The following is a 22,821-nucleotide window of genomic DNA, read 5'->3' as shown; positions in this document are numbered from 1 at the left end:
TGGAAGAACCTACTGAGAATTCCTTATTCTGAACAAGATTTCCTCCAGAATCAAGGAAAAGCCCCAGATGTTCTCAAGGGGCCTTGCCATTGGGCCTCTCAGGGGAATTGATGGGTGGGGTAACCAATAAAAACAGTTAACAATGGGGATTCCTTCCCTCTAATTAGCAAAGGGGCGGAATAATTAATGGTTCAAAAAGTAAATGCAGAAGATGAATTGGACCTTTTTCCTTTCTTCCTTGCCCTCCTCTAGCCCTGTTCTTGCCGGTTTTGCCCTTTCTCTCCCTGTCTGGACCAGCATGCAAGTATACCTGGAACTCATAATCTGTTACTTTCTCCCATTTCTCTTCTCTCAGTTCCTTAATAATTTACTGGCCTAACTCAACTGGCTTGCACTTAAAATTCATTTTTTGTCACATAGCCAAGAACCTACAGAAAATCTGGCAAAAATTCTGCCTCTTTGTATGTTGGCACTTGTTCTTGGTGTACAGACAGCCTGTATTTTTCCTTATTGGGTGCTGGCTAACTTCGTAATCCTGACACTCTTCTTGCCTGTTTTTCCTGGGTCACAGTTAAATTACTTGGGAACAGTTTGATCCTTTCATGACTTGGTTTTGAGCTTGCTTAGGTGAGACCAGAGAAGCATTTGGTGCAGCTAATTCTACTGCACCATTGAGGCAAAACCTTCTTCACTACTTTACTGGATGCCATGTGAATTATGAGGGTTTCCACTCTGGTTGGTGAATATGGTTACTATTCCTGGCTCTATGTCAGCTCCCAGAATGTTCTCTAGAATCTTTTCCAGTGGCTCTTGTCCTGGCCTTGGAGTGTTTCCTCACATGCACATGCTGATCAGTACTCAATTGAATACTTGAAGGAGACCCACAGCAAGATACGTGGAGTTCACTCAGCACAGTTCTGTCCTCTGCAGCACTCTGTCTGCCCTGTGAACTCTAGCTGCCTTGGCCTCCCCAGAGTCCCAGCTCCATCTCTTCACCAGGGAGAGCACTGGGATCTTCTTGGGTTTCTTTTGGGTTCCCTCTCCCTGTCCTGTGACCAAGAAGCTTTCTCCAATTGAGGAAGTCCTAGTGCTCACCTAATTTGTTACCCATCTTTCAGGGACCACTGCCCTTCATTGTTTGGTGTCCATTGTCTTAAAACCTGTCTCATTTTGTTCTTTTTAAAGTTGTTTGAGCAAAAAAGGTAAATCTGGTCCCTATTACTCCACTGTGACCAGAAGCAAAAATCTTTCCCTAGTAATTAGAAAGAGCACTTTTGTCAAATTCTAAGAGAGCATGTGCCTCTTTGCACAGACTTTGTTATGTTTCGGGTTTTCTATTGTTATGTAATGATTTTTGTATTAGTGAAATAAATCTAATTATTGTAGCTTTATATTTTTTCACGTGTAGTTTTCCCTTATCTTTCCTGTTTTAATAATTTCTTTTTTGAACTAAAATATCTTTCTAATTAAAAAAAGTTGCCACTTTGGCATTTTTTGTTCATTCATTCATTCAAAAAGAAACACAGGGGTGAATTTACCGGATGGACTTGTTCGAGGTTGTGCACATCCAGGTAGTTAACGTCTTTTCAAAAAAAAAAAAAAAATTACAAGGGCTCTACAAGTTAAAAAAATAAAGTTTTAGTGTTCACCGAACCGCCCTTCCAGTGTATCCTGAAAAGTTAGTTTCATTTTTTTTATTTTTCACAAATTTTGTAAGTATATGTTATTCTAGGATGGAACGCGGGCTCAGAAGTTGCTTCCGCTGCTGTGGCCAATGGCTTGGCAAGCCCTAAGAGCCGAATCAGCTCGCGGCTTCGTGGTACTGAGCCAAAAAGTTTGGGTAGGGTCGGCTTTTCCCGCAGAGGTGTCGGGATAGGGTGAATTTTGAGAACTGCAGGGGAGTCTGGGTAGCGTAGTCCTTCCTCCGCGGAGGCGTCTGGGTATTGTAGTCCCACCCCTCTCGCCGTCGCTCCTCCTCCCCCGGAGGCGTCTCGGTAGCCCCGCCCCCAGGTGGCCCCGCCCCCGGGTAGCCTAGCTGCTCTCGCCTCGTTTGGCCGGGGGTGTTGGTCCTCCCTCAGCTCCGGTGAGTGTCCCCTGGTGCTCCCTGACCCTCGGCGCGCCCTGCAGCTGGGGGGACGGGCGTGGGCGGGCGGACGGAGAGTTCGCGGCTCTGGCGTGTGTTCCTTAAGGTTCTGTTTTCGGCACGTGGGGACCGGGCTCGCGGAGGCTGATCTGGGGTGTTTCAGCGGCGAGGCCCCGGCTGGGGAGTGAGGGTGTCACGCTACCGCTTGGACCCTGTGTCCCGTGGTTTTGGGGGGTGGTGTGGTGTGTGTGCAGTATGCCAAGGTCACAGATGGATTGGAGTCTGAGTTCCCTTTCGGAGCCCAGACTCGGGGACTGGCCATGACCAGGACCATTTTTTAATGGGAAGAAGTTAAACTAGAACATGAGGAACAAACCAATATGATGGGATAACACAAAAGCGAGGAAAACGGAGAAGGGGAAGAAGAGTTGACAGGACTCGACTGCTAATGAGATAGGTGGTCATTTTGGAGGAAAAACAGGGAGGCCAGGGGAACCTGTAACCTGTGTCCTGTGTGGAATTAGCACCATTAGCAAAGATCTGTAAGACTGGAGTGGGTGAAGATAATGAAAGGCTGAATTCCAGTTATTCTCCTGCACAGAACTCTTACTTGGATGGTAAACTATTAGCTAGACATTCTTGAGTCTGATACCTTTTCTCCTGATGCATGTTTAAAGCCAATTTCTGAGACACTGGGTTTCAAAGAGAGAAAGAGCTGACTGGTTGTGCAAGCAATGGAGCACAGTGGTCTTACGGCCCAACTGCCCCCTGATCTGCAGACATTATCGTATTTTGCAACATTGGGGTGCCAATGGATAATTAGGGTGGAGCTGGACACAGGTTCCTTCATTAATAAACATTAAGGGCTGAATGGGACGGGCAAGGCTGGGCCCCAAGCCAGGGGGAGTCACAAAGTTGCAATCATTATCAGACATCAAGGTTCTGGGATACGGGTACGCAGAACAAAGGTCGGCTATAAGGTTTCTCATACCATCCTGATAGTAAGCATGCACAAGCGTTAGCCTAATCCATAAGCAAGGATAAGTTCAATCTAGAATTACTACCACAAAGGTGAGCATATGCAAGGGTGAGGCCAACTCTAGAGTAACCATAAAGAGGGGTGAGGCCACTGTAGCTAATTTCAGTAATTTCAGGTATTAACCTTTTGCTATTTTATAATATAAAGGCATCTATATAATGCTTTAGTAATCATAATTATTTGTTAATTCTTAACCCTTGGTTACAACTCATTTGGGGAATTTGAACCAGCCTGTGTATTAGATGACCTTAAGGAATTATTAAGTCCTTCTTTATAAGAGAAGCACACTGAAATATTTTCAGGTGAAAAGATATGTTGTCTGGGATTTGCTTCAAATACTTCAGCAGAGTAAACAAAAATAAGAGAGAAAGAGTAAACCATTAACTGCTTTTGGGGATTTTGTAAAAATTTCCTAATACTTTAAAAAATTGTGTAAACCCATTTCCCTCCACCCCTTAAAAATAAGGACATACAAAAACATTAAGAAGGTGTGGGGGGACACAAGCAATGGAGCTCGTTCACCTCTACTGCACATTTTCCTAAGTTGTTGTAAGGAAAGTTTTTTTTTATCAAGAAAGGATGCTGTATTTTGTCAAATTCTTTTTCTGCATCAATAGAGAGGATCATGTGATTTTTCCCCCTTCAGTCTGCTAATATGGTATATTACAGTGATTCATTTTCTTATGTTGAACCATCTTTGCATATCAGGGATAAAACCCACTTGATCACACTGTATAATTTGTTTGATGTGTTGTTGGGTAAGTTTAGGATTTTGTTGATGATTTTTGCATCTAAAATTGACTAGAGAGACTGGTCTGTACTTTTCTGTTCTTATGGCATCTTTATGTGACTTTGGTATTAGGGGGATGTTTGTGTCATTGAATGAGTTAGGTAATGCTCCCTCCACTTCTATTTTTTGGAAGAGTTTAAGCAGAATTGGTGTTAGTTCTTTCCAGAATGACTGATAGAATTCATCTGTTGAAGCCATCTGGTCCTGGGGTTTTCTTGGTTGGGAGGTTTTTGATGACTAATTAACTATTACTACTTATGACTGGTGTATTGAGTTCTTCTGTTTCTTCTTTCATCAGTATATGTTGCTCATGTGTTTCTAGAAATTTGTCCACCTCATCTAAGTTATGCATCTCCTTGGCCCCAAATTTTCAAAGTATCCTTTTATGATACTCTTTATTTCTGTGGGATCAGTGGTGATATCCTCTCTCTTGTTTATTTTATTTTCATCTTCTCTCTTTTTTAGTTTTTGTTAGTCTATCTAAGGGTTTGTCAATTTTATTAATCTTCTCCAAGAACCAGCTTTTGGTTTTGTTAAAATCTTCTAGTGTTTCTTTTAAAACTCAATTTCATTTAATTTTCTAATTTTTTTTGTGTCCTTCTGCTTGCTTTGGGATTAATTTGTTCTTCTTCTAGTTCTTCCAGTTATAGAGTTAGGTCTTTGATTTTAGCTTTTTCTTCTTTTTAAATATAGGCTTTGTTTTATTTTATTTTTGAAAGTACTGGAAATTGAACCCGGGACCTTATATATGGGAAGCATGTGCTCAGCCACTGAGCTACATCTACGCCCCTAATATAGGCATATAGGGCTATAAAATTCCCTCCCAGCATTGCTTTAGCTGCGTTACATAACTTTTGGTATGCTGTGTCTCGTTTTCCTTTGCTTTGAGGTAGTTACAGATTTCTTTTGCAATTTCCTCCTTGACTCATGGATTGTTTAAGATGCATTGTATAACTTCCATATATTTGTGCCTATTCTGCTTCTCTGCTTCTTATTAATTTCCAGCTTCATTCCTGGCACTGTGGTGAGAGAAATTGCTTTGTGTAGTGTTAATCTTTCTAAATTCATTGAGACTCGTTTTTCGACCTAGCATGTGGTCTATCCTGGAGATATTTCCATGTGCATTCAGTAAGAATGTATATCTTGCTGTAATTGTGTGTAATGTTTGGTATATGTCTTATTAGGTCTAGTTCCTCTAATGTATTATTCTCTGTTTCTTTATTAACCCTCTGTTGAGGTGTTCTGCCTAATGCTGATAAAGTCCCCCACTGTAATTTTAGAGGCATCTATTTCACCCTTAGTTTTGCCAGTGTTTTCCTCATGTATTTTGGGGCACCCTGGTTAGGTGCATAAATATTTATGATTGTTCTTTTTTCTTGATAGATTACCCTTTTTATTAATATATAGTATCATTTGTCTCTTAAAACAGTTTGCATTTAAGGTTTCTTTTGTCTGATATTAGTGTAGCTACTCCTGTGCTTTTTTGGTTATTGTTTGCTTGTAAAATCGTTTTCCAGCCATTAACTTGCAAACTATTTGTGTCCCTAGGTCTATGGTGAGTTTCTTATAGACAGGATATAGATGAGTCATATTTGCTCATTCATTCTGCTGATCTTTCTTTTGATTGGGCAGTTTAATCCATTAACATTCAATGTTATTATTTACTTCAGCCATTTTTTTCTTTAGGTTTATTTATGTCACGTATTGTTTGTCTCTTTTTATCCTTTCAGTTACTTTTACTAATAATCTTCCTTTCTACACTCTCCTTCAGTCCCCTCTGTCCTTTTTTTTTTTTTTTTTCAACCTGCAGAACTCCCTTAGAATTTCTTGAAGGGCAGGACTCTTGTTGACACACTCTCTCAAGTTTTGTTTTTCTGTGACTATTTTGAACTCTCCCTCATTTTTGAATGCCAGTTTTGCTGGTTACAGAATTCTTGACTGCAGTTTTTTTTTTCTTTTATTATCTTAACTGTGTCATACCAATGCCTTTTCACCTCCATTGTTTCAGATGAAAAATCAGCATTTAATCTTATTGAGCTTCCCTTATATGTGATGGATCTCTTTGTCTTGAGCACTTGACAGCCTAATAAGTATGTGTCTCGGGGTAGGCCTACTAGGATTTATTCTGTTTTGTGCTTCCTGCACATATACATCCGTGTCCCTCCTAAGAGTTGGGAAATTTTCAGCTATTATTTCCTCAAACACTCTGTCTGTACCCTTTCCCTTCTCTTCTCCCTCTGGGATGCCTATAATGTATATGTTTCTGCATTTCGTGTTGTTATTGAATTCCCTGAGTCCCTGCTGAATTTTTCCCATTTTTTATCTGTGAGATTTCAAATGTCATATCTTCAGTGTCACTAATTTCCTCTGTTTGTTCAAATCTGCTCTTATATGCTTCCAGCATATTTAAAATTTCTTGTACTGTGCCTTTCATCACCATCAGATCTATTCTCTTTTTGTATATGTTTCTCCCAGTGTCTTTTTTTTTTTTTAAGGAGGTACCAGAGTCATACATGGGAAGCAGGCACTCAATCACTGAGCTACATCTGCTTGCCAATGACAGGGGTTTTCTTTGTTTGTTTGTTTGTTTTTAGGAGGTACCAGGAATTGAACCCGGGACCTTGTATATGGGAAGCAGGCATTCAACCTCTTGAGCTACATCCACTCCCTAGTGTCCTCTTTTTTTTTCTTTCTTTTTTTAATATTACATTAAAAAAAATGAGGTACCCATATATCCCCCACCCCCTCACCCCAGTCCTCCCCCCATAACAACGATCTCCTCTATCATCATGAAACATTCATTGCATTTGATGACTACATCTCTGAGCACTGCTGCACTTCATGGTCAGTGGTCCACATCATAGCCCACATTCTCCCACATTCCACTCAGTGGGCCACAGGAGACATCCAATGTCTGTTAACTGTCCCTGCAGCACCTCCCAGGACAACTCCAAGTCCCAAAAATGCCCCCACATCTTATCTCTTCCTCCCACTCTCTACCGCCAGCAGCCACCATGGCCACTTTCTCCACACTAATACCACATTTTCTTTGATTACTAATCACAATAGTTTATGAATAGAATATCAGTAAGTCCACTCTAATCCATACTCTATTCCTCCATCCTGTGGACCTTGGAATGGTTGTGTCCACTCCACATCTATATCAAGAGGGGGCTTAGATTCCACATGGATGCTGGATGCAATTTTCCTGCTTTCAGTTGCAGGCAGTCTTGGCTTCCTGGTGTGGTGGTTGACCTTCTTCACCTCCATATTAGATGAGTGGGGTAAGTCCAATAAACCAGAGTGTAGGAGTTGCAAGTCTGTTGAGGCTCAGGGCCTGGCTATCACATGGTCGGTTCAGTGATTCAGGTCCTCTGGGTATACAGTAAAGCCCAGCACCAACTACAGTTCCAGTAAAAGTAAAAGGAGAGAGTTGTGGACAAAGATCACATCTAAGTCCAGCTCCATTGCACAGAAACACAAACTCCAAAGTAGGGCCAACTGAGATGGCACTGAACTCCATCTGCCATGACCTTAGAACCTGTGGGTCTCTGTAGCTCTCAGAAGAACCAATACCTGGGGTCTACTTTATCTGTCTCTGGGACTCTGCTCAGGTATGCATAAGGGTAACTCCTCTGATAATGTCCCAGCTCTTTTTGGAGACTCATAGCCATATAAACTCATTTGTCCTTTCCATTTCCCCCTTTTCTTCAGGTCAAAATGCATTTTTAACTCCTGGTATTATATGTAGACTGAGATATTCTGCTGGTCCAAGTTGACCCTTTTATTCAAGGTCATTTTCTAGTTACATCATTAGCTGGTACTTGTAGTAATCCCTTGGCACCAGGGAGGCTCATCCCCAGGAGTCATGTCCCATGCTGGGGGGAAGGCAACACATTTAATTACATGCTGAGTTTGGCTTCAAGACTGGCCACATTTAAGCAACATGGAGGCTCTCAGGAGGTAACTCTTAGGCACCCTGCAGCTCTAGGTCTTGTTCTTATTTCAGGTGCACAGGCTCACAAGCATAGTCATTAGTATCAAGGGCTCATTGTTGGACCTTCCTTCTTTTTTGGTCTTTGCCGTTGCACTTGGGGGAATGTCGCTGTTCCTTTAGGGAATGTGATAGAGCTCCCCTGGCTAGGAACTCAGCACTCCCTCAGTTGTTGTTTTTAATTGTAACCACTATGAAAATATCCAAAGATTTTTATGTATCCTGGATATATGCCCTGTAGGACTCCCTGCCAACCGTGTGCCCCCTGTCAATAACATTCCACACCAGTATTCCTCCCCTGCCATTGTTGAACCTCTCTGTGATCTAAAACTTCTTGAAAACTGCAGCCCAATATATTGCCAGGTTCCATTAATAGTAAAATGGAATATAGTGATGAGTTTAAAGGTTAGATATAGAATACATATTAATTTAGAAAAATTAAGGTAAAAATAAATTGGGGTATCAAAAAATTAAAAATGCAAAAGCTTTGTTTTTGATATTTTGCCTTCCATCACTGTAATAAGTGTTGCCCTGTATGCAAATTGGCAAGGTAACTACTTTCATCTTTTCCTCAGTGTCTATGTCCTATCTTTTTCTTTTTTTTTCCTAATTATTAAGCTTATCTTCATGAAAGTTTTAGATCACAGTAATTCATATATACAATATACAGTACTCCCACATATCCAACATAAAACCCTTTTCCCTTCCACAGCAATAATCTTTTTACATATTCATATTATACTTACCGAAACTGATGTACAGATATTGAGACAATAGCTTTCAAATAAGGTAACATTTGGGTTTGCATTGTGGCTTGTATTTTAGACTATACAATTTTCTAAATTTTTAGTTATCTTATGTTTTACATTATGATTTACATTTTAGCCTATCAGCCCCTATATATTTTTGGTGTAATTTAACATGTCTTATATCCATCCTTGCGTACTCTTATGGAACACTTCTTTTGCCCACACAGTTACAGTGGTTCCATCTATTCAATACCTCTTTCCCACCTGCCCTTAGGGCCCACAGTGACAGACTGTCTTCATTTTTTGAAGAGCCATGTTCAGAGATACTTGCAACAGTGGTGAGGGCTTGACATGCTCAACTGCCCTAGTGCACTGGGAGCCACCATTTCTCTTGACAGATACAGTTCCCTCTATTTGATGGCATCAGTCCTCCTCAGGACTTCACTCTCATTATATGGGTCTCTATCCCATGGTATAACCCACTATGGCAAAATGAGCATTCACATACTCCCTAGGAGCCTGTCCTGCATTGGATTATCCCCTCTAAGCATCTTAAACAGGTAACCTTCTTTATTATATTTTTGAAAAACTTTTCTCAGCATTATAGTCTCAACCAAATACCTGACAGTCTCCTATGTTCGTGTGTTGCCCCACCCTCCCCCCAATTTCTTGGGCAATTTTACCCATCCTCCCATCCCTAGCCCCCCACAAGCCTGCAAAGCACCACCCAAAGGTAACCCTATTCCCCCATTTTATCCCTTCCTTGTACAAATACTTACCTCCAGCTTATCATAGATTTGACCCATGTAGGTATCAGCTTACATCCTTCCTCTATCCCCCATTTTCGTTTAAGCCTATCATCCAGTCTCTAGTTCTCTGAGGCAGCTTGGTTTATTTATTTCATATCATTGAGGTCATGTAATACTTGTCCTTCAATGCCTGGTTTGCTTCACTCAACATAAGGTTCTCAAGATTCATCCATTTTATTACGTGTGTTTGTAGTGTATTTGTTCTTAAAGCTGAGTAATATTCCATTGTATGTATATACCACATTTTATTTATCCATTCATCTGTTGATGGGCATTTGGTTTGATTCCAACTTTTGGCGATAGTGAACAATGCTGCTATGAACGTTGGTGTGCATATATCAGTTTGTGTCTTTGTTTTAGTTCTACTGGGTATATACCCAGCAGTGGAATTGCTGGGTCATACGGAAAATCTGTAGCTAGTTTTTTGAGAAACTGCCAAACTGTCCTCCAGAATGGCTGGATCCTTCTGCATCTTACTGTCCTCTTAATGTCCTTTTATTGAGTCATGGTATTTGTTTGGACATTATTGATTATTATCAGTAATTATTATTGATTATTTGTTTCCCATTCTGTGTCTCCTCCTGCTTTTTAGTTTGTTCATTAGACTGGGCCATGTCTTCCTGTTTCTTTGTATGGCTTGTAAGTTTCTTGCTGGTGACTAGGTGTCTGTTTATCTTGATGGACTTAACTCGGTTAGCTTTTTTTTTTCTTTTTTCCCTAGTCTAGGGTTTTATTTTGTTTGATTTTGTGTTAAAGGTCCTCCTTGACACCAGGTTCCAGTTGTTCTATATCTTCCTCTGGTTTCTGGAGGAGGAGTGCATGCAGCCTGCCATTCCCTACTCTGTCGTCTTGGATCTCCAGTTGAATATTTTGTAGAATTCCATTCTAATTTAATTGAATTGACATTTAAGCTATGCCGCTTTGCATTTTAATTTTTTGTGTGGTTGCTCTAGAGATTACAGTATACATTCTTACATTTTCACAGTTTATTTAGAATTAATACTGTACTACTTCAGATAAAATGGAAGGACCTTGTAGTTGAACAGATACTTTTAGCCCTTCCTTTGTCCTCTATGCTATAATTATCATAGGTATTTTAACTGTGTATCCTATCCATCACACAATGTGATTCTAATATTTTTGTTATAATGTCTATGTGTTTTAAACAAATTAGAAAAAAGATGTGTTTTTAAAATGTATGAACATGTTTACCATTTCTGGTGATCTTCAGTCATCACAGACTTTCATGTTTCCATTTGTCATCATTTCCCTTCAATCTGAAGAAACTCCTTTTCTTGTAGTTAGGTCTGCTGGCAATGAATTTGTGTGGTTTTCTTTTATCTGAATATGTCCTTTGCCTTTGTTCTTTTTAAAAATCAGCTTTAAGAGGCATTACTTACATAAGCAAAATCACAGTTTTTAAGTGTACAATTTGATAAGTTTTGATGACTGTTATCCTTCTGCCACTATAGTTTTGTCTTTCCTAGAATTCCACATCAATGGAATCATATGCCATGTATTTGTTTCTGTCTTTTTTTATGCAACATAATGTTTTTGAGATTCATTCATGCTGATGCTTGTGGAAGTTTAAAATTGTTTTATGAATCCTAAAAAGAGAAAGATTATGTATTTAAACTAATGTATTCCTCTGGGTGTGACACTCATTGATTGCTTTAAATTCAGCTGAGGGGCCTTTGATTACAGTGGTTGGTAAGACTGTTTTAGGGCTTTTGACTGGGCTAGTCAGTGAGGTGTAACTCAGGTTGGGTCTCCGCCCCCTTGCTCGGTCAGATGTAAACAGATATACTGAGAAAGACTGACTGACACAAACACAGGCAGAGCGAGCTCTTTCATTTTTGGTCCTGTCATGTGACAGAAAGAAGGCTCAAACAGCTTAGGCCCCAGGGACAGATGAGCCATTTGCCTGATAGCTCACAGCTGAAACTGATATAGGACATCCTAAGACACACCCAGTGCCACCTTGCAGCTGAAACTGGGAAGAAAGCAGACCCCCAGCTGAGCCACTGAGAGGAAACCCAGAGGCAAGGAGAGACCAGGCAGAGATCGCCGGCCATCTTGCTTCAACACGTGGCAGCTGACTTTGGTCAGAAAACACCTCATATAGTGACTTGAGTAAACTTTTCATGGCCTTGGGACTGGAAGTAGATGTGGCTCAAGTGGTTGAGTGCCTGTTTGCCACATGGGAGGTCCTGGAATCGGTTTCTGGTGCTGCCTAAAAAATAAACAAAAAAGCAAACAAATGAAAAAACCCACTCAGGGGAGCCGATGAGGCTCCGTGGTTGAGTGCCATCTACCCACATACAAGGTCTCGGGTTCAATCACTGGCCCTGGTACCTCAAAAAAAATTCCTCATTATAAAAGCCAAGAGATTTCTGGTACTTTGCATCAGTTCCCCTTTGGCAATCTAATGCAGTACTTGATGGGCTGTTTATTATTTTTATTTTTTTTTAAATATCTTTCTTTCTTTCTTTCCCACCCCCCCCTCGGTTGTCTGTTCTCTTGTGTCTATTTGGTGCATGTTCTTCTTTGTCCGCTTCTATTGTCAGCAGCATGGGAATCTGTGTCTCTTTTTGTTGCGTCATCTTGTGTCAGCTCTTTATGTGTGCGGCACCATTTTTGGGCAGGCTGCACTTCCTTTCGTGCTGGGCGGCTCTCCTTACAGGGCGCACTCCTTGCGCGTGGGGCTCCCCTACGCGGGGACACTCCTGCGTGGCAGGGCACTCCTTGTGCGCATTAGCACTGTGCATGGGCCAGCTCCACATGGGTCAGGGAGGCCCGGGGTTTGAACTGCGGACCTCCCAGGTGGTAGACAGACGCCCTAACCACTGGGCCAGGTCCACTTCCCACCGATAAGCTGTTTATTGATCAGTAGTTTATTCCTATTCCTTTTTCCCCTTGTATTCCATTGTATGACTTTTCCACCATTTGTTTATCCATTTTCCTTTGGGCTGTTGAATACATTTGGATTGTTTTAGCTTGTTGGCTGTGTTAGTAAAGCTACAGTGAGCATTCTTGTACAACTATTTTTGTGGACCTTTTTTCATTTCTCTTGTGGGTTAGGACTTGTGGGCGTTGACTGAGAAATTACAGACTGAGCTGCAAGGCAACTAAAGCGTTTATTTGGGGTTCTTACAATTGCAATTCAGGGAGCATAGATTCAGGTAGCAACCCAAACTATCCTGTCTTGGGGCTTCCAAGCAAGACTTTTTAAAGGAAAAAGGAGATTACGTAACTTGTTTGTAAAGAATTATGATTGGTGGATATTGGGAGCTTTCCAAATGTCCTTCAAGTTAGACTGTTTACTTATTTATCTTGTAGTTGGTTCATGGCATCCAGTTGTCCTTAGAAACATTGTTCCTTTGATTTTGCAGACCTTGAGACGGGTGTAAGAGTCACTTCTGAGTGGCCTCCCAACTCTGTTTTATTTCTCTTAGCTGTAGTAACTCCAGTTTCTTTTTTTTAAAAAAATATTTATTTATTTATTTTAAATTCCCCCCCCTCCCCCGGTTGTCTGTTCTCTGTGTCTATTTGCTGCGTCTTGTTTCTTTGTCCGCTTCTGTGGTCGTCAGCGGCACGGGAAGTGTGGGCGGCGCCATTCCTGGGCAGGCTGCTCCCTCCTTCGCGCTGGGCGGCTCTCCTTATGGGTGCACTCCTTGCGCGTGGGGCTCCCCTACATGGGGACACCCCTGTGTGGCACGGCACTCCTTGCGCGCATCAGCACTGCGCATGGGCCAGCTCCACACGGGTCAAGGAGGCCCAGGGTTTGAACCGTGGACCTCCCATGTGGTAGACGGACGCCCTAACCACTGGACCAAGTCCGTTTCCCCCAGTTTCTTTTTAATCTCTTTTCTCATTACCCTCTTTTGGTGAAAATCTTTCTCTGAAAGAATTGCTGGTCAACATTTGGCAGTAATCCCTTGGCAGTAGGGAGGCCTATCCCAGGGAGTCAGTACCACACAAAGCGGAAGGTTGCAGGTTTGTCTGCAGATTTTGGTTTGGAGAGGGGCCACGTTTGAGCATCAGGGAGGTTCTTGGGGAGTGACTCTTAGGCGTTAATTATATTTAAGCTTGTTAGAAATTTTATAAATACAAGCTTCAAAATTAACGGTCTGGCTCATTAACATGGCTCCTTCACATGGCTGCTTCTAACTTGTAGGATGTGAATTGTTCATATGATCAGGAAATCCAACAACAGAAATGTATGTTTTTTCTTTAAAAATCCCCTCGTAAAATACTTGCAAGTTCATTCCATTTTGTCTGTAACCACTTCTCACTCTTTCAGTGTTGATTCGTTTAAAGTGAGGTATCATACTTCATATATCAAAATAGTTTACACTACTGACTTGAGTTTTGTGATAGTTTCTATGTTTATTTCTGGCTTCACTGGGTCTTGTTCTGACTGCAATGTTTTCTTTGTCTTGACTATTCTTTTAGAAGCTTTACGTTTTCTACCTTTTAAAATGAAATATTTCAAACTTAGAAAAAAGAAGAGAAAAACATTATAGCGAGCATCCTTTTGTTGATCACCTTGATTTAGCAATTATAAATGTTACTACCTTAATAAATTTGTTTAGTTATTGCTTGAAATTTTATTTCTAAACTCCTTATTGTGGAATATTTTCAAGCTTATACAGAAGAGAGAATAGGATAACGAATTACCAGGTACACATCATCCTTCTTTAGCAGTTACCAACCAGTGACTCATTGTTCGATATATGCTGCATTTATCTTTTTTTTCTCCTTCTGAAATGTTTTTAAAACAAATCTGAGTCAATTTCATCCACAAACACTTCAACAGTGTATATCCAATAGATAAGTACTCTCTCTTTCTTTAAACTTAACCACATGCCATATTTGCAGCGGGCATCATCAGCACAGCCACTTCCAGCCTAAGCCTAATAAAATTAATATTGATCCTTTAAAATCTTCTAATAGCCATTTAATGTTCAAATTTTCCTCATTACTTAAAAATGTCTAAACAAGGTCTACACCTTGTATTTGGTTGATAAGTCTTTTAAGTCTCTTTATTCCACAGGAGTCCCTTTTTCTGTTTTTATTTTTAATGCCATTCATTTGTTGGTTTCACATTTTAAAAATTGCACCCTTCAGTACCTCAGCATTATATCTTAATAATGGCTATTGTTTCCTCTATAGCCAGAATGTCATCATACTTATAAATCTCTAATATTATCCAATACCCAGTTCATTTTGAAATGTCTCTAGTAGTCCCTAAAAGCTTTTTTTTCTTCCTTGCAATTTGAGCAAACTAGGATCCAGTCAGGCTTATACATGGCATCTGAAAAATATTGATCCCTTACGTATCCTTTCATTAGAACAGTCTTACCCTTTTAAACAATTTCTTCATGGAATTTGTTTGTTGAAGGCCCCAGACCAGTTGCTTACTGCGTGTTCCTGATTTCCAAGTCACATTTCAATTCTTGGGAACCTAATCTCGGGTGTTAGGAATCAGGAGTGCAGCCACGGTCACATGGGAAGAGACCCAGATTAAAGCTTCCACCCTCTCCAACTGTCCTGCAAATCTATATTTTTGGGGTCCTCTAGGGTTCCTTCTGCTTTGGCCTTCTGGACCCTCTCTTTTGGTCTCAGGGCAGATGTCGATGGTGTTCTCCAAGTCTCAGTGTGAGTGCTCACCTGTGGCGCTCTGAGGCCTTTTTCCTCTTAATGGAACCCACACCATGTCAAACTCTCATCCAGCTGCTGGGACATGAGGCTTTTTTCCCCAGCCAGAGCAGAGGGCCCAGCCTGCTGCTGGCACACCTCTGCGGGCTTTATTTACAGGACGGTGGTTAAGAAGGGCACCGATGCCCTCAGCACCCTGCCTGCTTTGCCCTCCTCTTCCTGCTCACCGCCAGGTTGGGGGACCAGCTGGAGTGCAGGGGCTGCTGCTTTTATGGGCAGGGCGTTCCTCCCCAGGCTCCCTCTCTCTTCTTCTTTCTGCAGCTGTGCCTCTGAGAGTTGACTCTTGTCCTTAAAGAACACTCAGATCAGGAAGATGGCCCCGGGACCCCTCACAACCAGGGACAAGGTGAGTCCTGAAATTTCTTCCAGACTTTCAGGGGATGGGCCCTTTGCCCTATCTTGTCCAGAGACTGCCTTACTGGTATTGCACAATATCTAGTCCTGCTCTTGGAGGTGTGACCCATCTTACCTGGAGCCTACTCAGAGGCTGCCTCTGCTTCATTCAGAACGTGGACATTTCCAGTTAGTTCACTGATCGCTTACTGAGCAGTTAAGATACAGGGACATCCATGCTTCATGTGACTCCCAAGGCCTAAAAAGGTGAAGGACATCTTTGGGGTGGGCTGGAGACTACGCAGGTAGCTGGAGCCGAGCAGTGTCTTCACAGTGTGGTCACTCTCCTTGCTCCCCTTGCCACCCAGGCACGCTCAGGTTACTTGCCTGGCCCCTGAAAGCTTTGTTTTCACCACCTCTGAGTCTGGATGGAGACATTCAGCTGGATTCCTGAATGCCAGACTAAGGAGTGTGGACTTGAACTTGGAGCAAGCTGGGTTTTTTGAAGAATTCTGAGAATGAGTTTGCTATGATGAATTTAAAAACTTAGGAATAAATACAGAAATTGAATGGATTGAATGAATATGGGTACTAAAGAAAAGATTTTCTAATCCCTGAGGCTAAATAGTTTTATGAACTTGACTTAATTGAATGGAATTAACATTTATTGACTACCTAAACAGAGGCAAAGCAGAGCACTTTTGTATTGATTATATCAATCACAGAAAATATAGTCATTTTTGCTACAAATTATGGGCTATTTCAAGTATAGATGTTTTCTGCAAAAATATCTCAACATGACCTTAATCCTGGATCCATGGTGGATATTTGCATGCTTCTGGAAAAGTTAAAAATGATTGGTTTTGATGTTTTCAGATGATCATTGAAAGCTGTGTGCCCTACATTTGTCTTTTATACCTTTGAGAGAAAATGTGTAGGTACTTTTGAAAGAAAATATATGCAATTCAAGACATTTCCTAAGGTTATTTGGGAATTTTTTCTTTTATGTTTCCATTTACTATTTATGTTAATAGAGAAGCAAAAACCAGAAGATGGCACCAGCTTTCATTTTCTGTCCCTGTTGTGCCACTTCCTGTGGGATCCTTGGCAGATCCTGAATCTCATCTTATCTATAACCAGCTGTCAGTATACTTTCTTTTTTCTTTTTAGTCATAAATGCTTATCGCATAAAGGGGCCACAATCTTATCTGATTATTTATCAGGAACTAAAGAACAAAGGGGTTTCTTTGGGTTGCTGTATGTTATGTGAGGCATAGAAGTCACCTATTTTTTTTTAAGGTTTATTTCCCCTCCCCAAGATAGCTCCTCATCTGTCTGCTCATTGTTTTGTGTTTGTTGTGTGCTCACTGTGTGCTCACTGTGCCTGCTCGCCTTCTTTAGGAGGGACTGGTGCCTCCCGTGTGGGAGGCAGGTGCCCAACTGCTTGAGCCACATCTGCTCCCTTCATCTTATACTTTAGAGTTAGTAAATTGCATTTGTAGGTAGTTTGGTCTGTATCAAATCCAATTTATCTAGAAAAATCTAGAAAAATCTAAACTGTATAGACAACATGACTTTCAGGCATTTCTCCTCAGGGCATTTGCCTGAGAGGATGAATAGGAATATGCATGCAATTTGTGATGTAGAAGAGACCTGGTGGGTACATGCCCTTAACTAATAAGAAATTCACTGGCAGCTCTTCATTGATTCTTCTTTCTTTTTTAGATTTTTATTTTTCTTTATTCCCCCTCGTCCCCATTGTCTCCTCTTTGTGTCCATTGTCTGTGTGTTCTTGTGTCTGCTTGTCTTCTCATTAGGCATCTCCAGGAACCAATCCTGGGACCTTCCAGAGTGGGAGAGAGGCAATCATTCTCTTGCACCACCTCAGCTCCCTGTTCTGCTATGTCTTCTTATTTTCTCTCCTCTGTGTCTCTTGTGTCATCTTGCTGCGCCAGCTCTCCGTATCAGCCAGCACTCCTGTGCAAGGCGCCATTACTGCGTGGGGTGGCATTCCTGCATGGGCCAGCACTCTGCCTGGGCCAGCTTGCCGCATGGGCGAGCTTGCCCTTACCAGGAGGCCCTGGGCACTGAACCGTAGACCTCCTATGTGATAGACGGGAGCCCAGCTGCTTGAGCCACATCTGTTTCCCTTCATTGATTCTTGAGAAATTTTTATTTGAGTGACTTCTCTGGGCAGGACTTTTTGGGCTATAAACAATGTATAAAGCACAATCTCCATTCTTAATAGACCTCCCAATATATTTAGGGGTCAGACACTCATTGGGATTAAAATTTTTATTAGTTTTTTTTTGTTGTTGTTGTTGAGGTATAATTCATGTACCATACAATTCACTTTCTAAAAATGTACAGTCCAGTGGTTTTAAATATAATAAAAAATTTGTGCAACCATTATCACTCTCTAATTCCAGGATGTTTTCATCACACCAAAAAGAAACCCTGTACTCATTAGCGGTCATTGCCCATTCCTCTCTCCTAGCCCCTGGCAACCTCTAATCTAGCATTTATAAAGAAATCAAAACAACAATAAAAAAGAAAATGGGCGGAAGACATGAAGAGACATTTCACAGAAAATATGCAGATGTTCAAGATGTTCATCATGAACAGCTATTAGGAAAATTAGAATTAAAACCACTATGGGATCCCACCACATACCTATCAGAAAGGCAGTAGCCAAATGTTGGTGATGATGTGAAGGAACTGGAACTCTCATATAGTGTTGGTGGGAGTGTATGGTATAGCCACTCAGCAAAACATTTTGGCAGTTCCTTAAAAACTAAGCAAGCCCAGGATGCCCCAAATTAAATGAGGCAAATAGTAGCAAAATAGAAGGGAGAAATAGATGCCTCTACAATAACAGTTGTAGACTTCAGTATGTCACATTCAGCATTGGATAGATCATCTGGGCAGAGGATCAACAGGGAAACTGAGAGTTTGAATAATATGATAAATGGACTATACCTAATTGACATATATAGAACATTTCACCCCAGAACAGTAGGATATACATTCTTCTCAAGTGCTTTTTGATCTTTCTCCAGGATAGACCATGTGTTAGGTCACAAAATAGATCTCAATAAATTCAGGAAGATTGAAATTCTACAAAGCACTTTCTCTGATCATAATGGAATAAAGTTAAAAATCAACAACAACAACAAAAACTAAACATGCACCTACCATTAAGACCCAGCAGTTGCTCTCTGGGCAAAGAAATAAAACCTTGTGTTCATACGATAACCTGTACGTGAATGTTTATTCTAATAGCCTCAAAGAGGAAACAACCTAGATGTCCTTTGATAGGAGAATGGCTAAATAAGCTGATACAATGGAATACTACTTAGGAATGAATAGGAGCAAACTATTGTTACATGCAGTAACATAGATGAGTCTTCAGAGAATTATGTGGAATGAAAAAGCCAATCCAGAAGGTCCCGTAATGGTGTCATTCCATGTATGTGATATTTTTGAGATGATAAAATTATAAGAGTTGGGAACATATTAGTGATTGCCAGGGGTTGAATAGAGTGTGGGGTGGGAAGGAAGTAGGTGTGGCTATAAAAGGGTAACATGAGGGATCCTTGTGGAGATGGAATTGTTCTCTCTTGACAGTATCAGGGCTAATGTCCTTGGTTGTGATGTGTGATGTATTACAGTTCTTATTATATTATCATGGAAGATGTTACCATTGGGGAAAGTTGGGTAAAGAATACAGAGGATCGCTTTGTGTTATTTTCTTACAACTATGTGATTCTACAATTATCTCAAATTTAAAAAGTTTAATGAAAACTTCAATATACACTGTACCATATGCCCCAGCCATTCTAGTCCCAGATATTTATCCAAGAGAATCAAAAGCATATGTCAATACAAAACCTTTTACATGAATATTCATCATAGCTTTATTTGTATAAACCAACACTGAAAACAACCCACCCAGCAATCAACAAGTGAATGTATAAACTAAATGTGGTATACCCATCTAATGGACACCTATTCAGTAATAAAAAGGAATGAGCTATTGGTACATGCAACAACATGGTTGAATGTCCAAATTATATATCGAGTGAAAGAAATCAGGCACAAGAGAGTATGTATTATATAATTACATTTACCTGAATTCTAGAAAATGAAGTGACAGTTAGCAGTTCAGTGTCTGCCTGCGGCCAGGCTTGTAGAGAATTTAAAAGTGGCACTTGGGAATTTGGGGGTATCATGGATATCTTTTATATCTTGATTTTAGAAGTAGTATCATGGGTGACACAACTGTCAAACTTTTTGTTTTTACCAGCTTTACATGTGTTTGCCCTTTCTCCTTGCCTTTATTTAAAGCTTCCCAAAGGCAGGCACTATATTTTTTGCTGATAAATCCTTTAGCACTCAGCCTTGGCTCTTGCCTGTGGGAAGTACACAAATGTGTGCTATACGTGTGACTATGAAGAGGGGATTAATAGTCGTGAACACACGGGTCCAACTGCAAGCAGGAGCTGCGACTCTCACCCACTCCCCCCAGGACAGCTGCGCTGCTGTCCACTGAGCGCTGGGCAAGGCTGTGTCGTAGGTGGGTTTTATGTTTACAGGGATCACTGGCCTTCAGGGATGCGGCTGTGGACTTTACCCAGAAAGAGTGGCAGCTGTTGAGTCCTGCTCAGAGGACCCTGTCCAGGGAGGTGGTGCTGGAGAACTGCAGCCCTCTGCTCGCTCTGGGTAAGGATGGCCTGTCTTAGGGCTCTGACTCTGCCTGTTGGGCGTCTTAAGCTTTTATGTAGTAGCTGCCATGCTTACCTGGTTTTTCCCTTTGGCGCTGGATTCAAAAAGAAAAACAGTATTTTTCCTGTCCCCCCTGAGAATGCCTGGGTTTTGTAGAGTTGAAAATGGTGACTCTTTACGTGCGTGTGCACATGTGCACATGTGCGTGATGTCCGACACTGTATTTCCAGGCCTCTTTTTCCAGGTTGGTGCCCTCTTCTGAGGGTATTTTGCTGCAAACAGGGGAAGATATTATTCTACTTCAGCACAGAACAGAAACAGCGTACTGCCTTTAGGTCCTGAATCCCCTCCTCTTAGCCGTCACTTCTAGCTGCTCAGAGGTCCTTTGCTCCACCCTCTATGGCTCCCTACCACTTTCTGGGTTATTGCATTCCCCCGTTTTGCTCTGGGTTCTGTAATAGCCTCTTAAGCCACAAACCAAAGGTCACCTTGGTTTCTTTCCTGTGAATAGGAATTGCATTTTCCAAAACACAACTCATCACACAACTGGAGAAACGGGACGATCCCTGGGGAGAGGAGAGTGAATTTCCCCTGCTATTGTATGCCTCTAATATATTATTATTACTATTATTATTTGGAGGTATACCAGGGAATGAACGCAGGACCTTGTACATGGGAAGAAGGCACTCAACTGCTGAGCTACATTTGCTCCCCAGTGAGAGGTGGTTTTTTTGCTTGTTTGTTTTTGTTATTTAGGGGATACCAGGGATTGAACCCAGAACCTCATACATGGGAATCAGGTGCGTAACCACTTGAGCTACATCCACTCCCCTCTAATGCATTTTTGATCTCACCTATTGTGTCTTTCATTCCCGTAAGCTCTGTTATTTTTCTATTTAGGTTTTCAGATTCTTCTTTATGCTTGCCCAGTGTCCTCTTTTTTTTTTCTCAAAGATTTATTTATTTTATTTCTCTCCCCTTCCCCTCCCACCTCAGTTGTCTTTTCTCTGTGTCTATCTGCTGTGTGTTCTTCTTTGTCTGCTCTGTTGTTGTCAGCGGCACGGGAATCTGTGTTTCTTTTTGTTGCGTCATCTTGCTGTGTCAGCTCTCCGTGTGTGCGGCACCATTCTTGGGCAGGCTGCACTTTCTTTCATGCCGGGCGGCTCTCCTTACGGGGCACACTCCTTGTGCGTGGGGCTCCCCTACGCAGGGACACCCCTGCGTGGCAGGGCGCTCCTTGCGCACATCAGCACTGCACATGGGCCAGCTGCACATGGGTCAAGGAGTTTGAACCGCGGACCTCCCATGTGGTAGATGGATGCCCTAACCACTGGGCCAAGTCCACTTCCCACCAGTGTCCTCTTAATATCCTTTGTCTCTTTAGCCATAGTATCTTTGAACTCATTAATTTGATTTAGATTTGTATGAATGTTATTTATCTCAAATCCTCTGTCTCATCTGGGACATTGATATTTTCCTTTGCTTGGGGCATTTCTTCTATTTTCTTAGTATGCCCTGTAATTTTTTGCTGATGTCTAGGCATCTGATTATGGTGATGAGTTTACTCTGATGCTCAATTTCTCTCTCTTGCATAGGGATTTAGTGGCAGGAGGCTCTGTGTTACTGCCATTCTTTGATTCTTAGTTCAACCTTTTCCAGCTCTTTAGGATTATTTCTATTTAGTTGTTTAAATCTGCATCATGGATTCAGTAATGGCCTGCAGACCAGCTTAGGAAGGGCCTTGGGGAGGGAAGCAGCAGAAGCTGGGAAAAGCCTCTCCCGTTTACTTACTTTTAATTTCCTCACATGAAGTTCCTTGGTCTGTCAGTAGATGGCACAGTTCCACAGCCCTCTCAGATCAAACCCTGGTTGGAAGGCAGTTTGCTGCAATACTGATCGCAACAGTGTGACAGAGGATCCTGCCTCAGGGCTTTTCAGAGCCTTGCAAATCAGACTTCCTAAGAGGCCAGTAATCCCCTCCCTTTTCCCAGGTAGGAAATAATTTCACTCCCCTCCACATTCTCCACAGTCATTCCCAGTTAGTAGGGAGGATGATTGAGAGGGTAGGCTGTCTTTAGACCCTGCCGGCTCCCAGGGCAAACAAAGGTGCGGCCCTACTCAGCTTGGGAGGGCTTGTGGCACACAGCAGACCAAATTAGTTGGCCACAAGTTGAATCAGCCTTAGGCTCCATCCCTCTCTTACCCCTTTCCTGGGAGGTGGATCCCTGTGGCCCCCTTTGTGTGTAGCCACTGGCCAGAAGCTGGAGAATTCAAAGCTGTCTGCTCTAAAGGTTGGGGGATGGGCACCTACAGCCGCAGATTTTACTCCCAGTTTTCCCATTGTAATTCTTTTCTTTGCCCCTGTCTCTTCTGGGTGGTGTCCAGCCTTCCCCTGGTGCCTAAACCCTAAAACCTTTTTTTTCTGGGCCAGAAACCTTTTTTCTGGGAGAGAAGTGAATCCTGTGTCTTTCTAATCCTCCATCTTCCTGGAAGTCCAATTTTTCTCTTTTTAAAAGAACTTTATTATTAAGGTAAAGTTGATGTACAATAAACTACATATATTTAAAGAGAAAAATCT

General features: G+C 41.7%; 1 protein-coding gene across 1 annotated transcript in view; it reads left to right on the top strand.

The window, feature by feature from the left end:
• Positions 1-2,036: 2,036 nt before the first annotated feature.
• The window catches only part of ZNF169 (zinc finger protein 169), a 34,257-nt gene continuing 13,472 nt past the window's right edge, over positions 2,037-22,821 (top strand). Inside the window, exon 1 of the mRNA XM_058301449.1 lies at positions 2,037-2,083. The gene's annotated coding sequence lies outside the window, so the exon portion shown is untranslated. The remainder of the gene's footprint in view (positions 2,084-22,821) is intronic.

This window comes from Dasypus novemcinctus, chromosome 8 (genome assembly GCF_030445035.2).
Source record: "Dasypus novemcinctus isolate mDasNov1 chromosome 8, mDasNov1.1.hap2, whole genome shotgun sequence".
NCBI lineage: Eukaryota > Metazoa > Chordata > Mammalia > Cingulata > Dasypodidae > Dasypus > Dasypus novemcinctus.
Note: the sequence above shows the minus strand (reverse complement) of the source record. Positions and strands in the feature narration are given on the sequence as shown.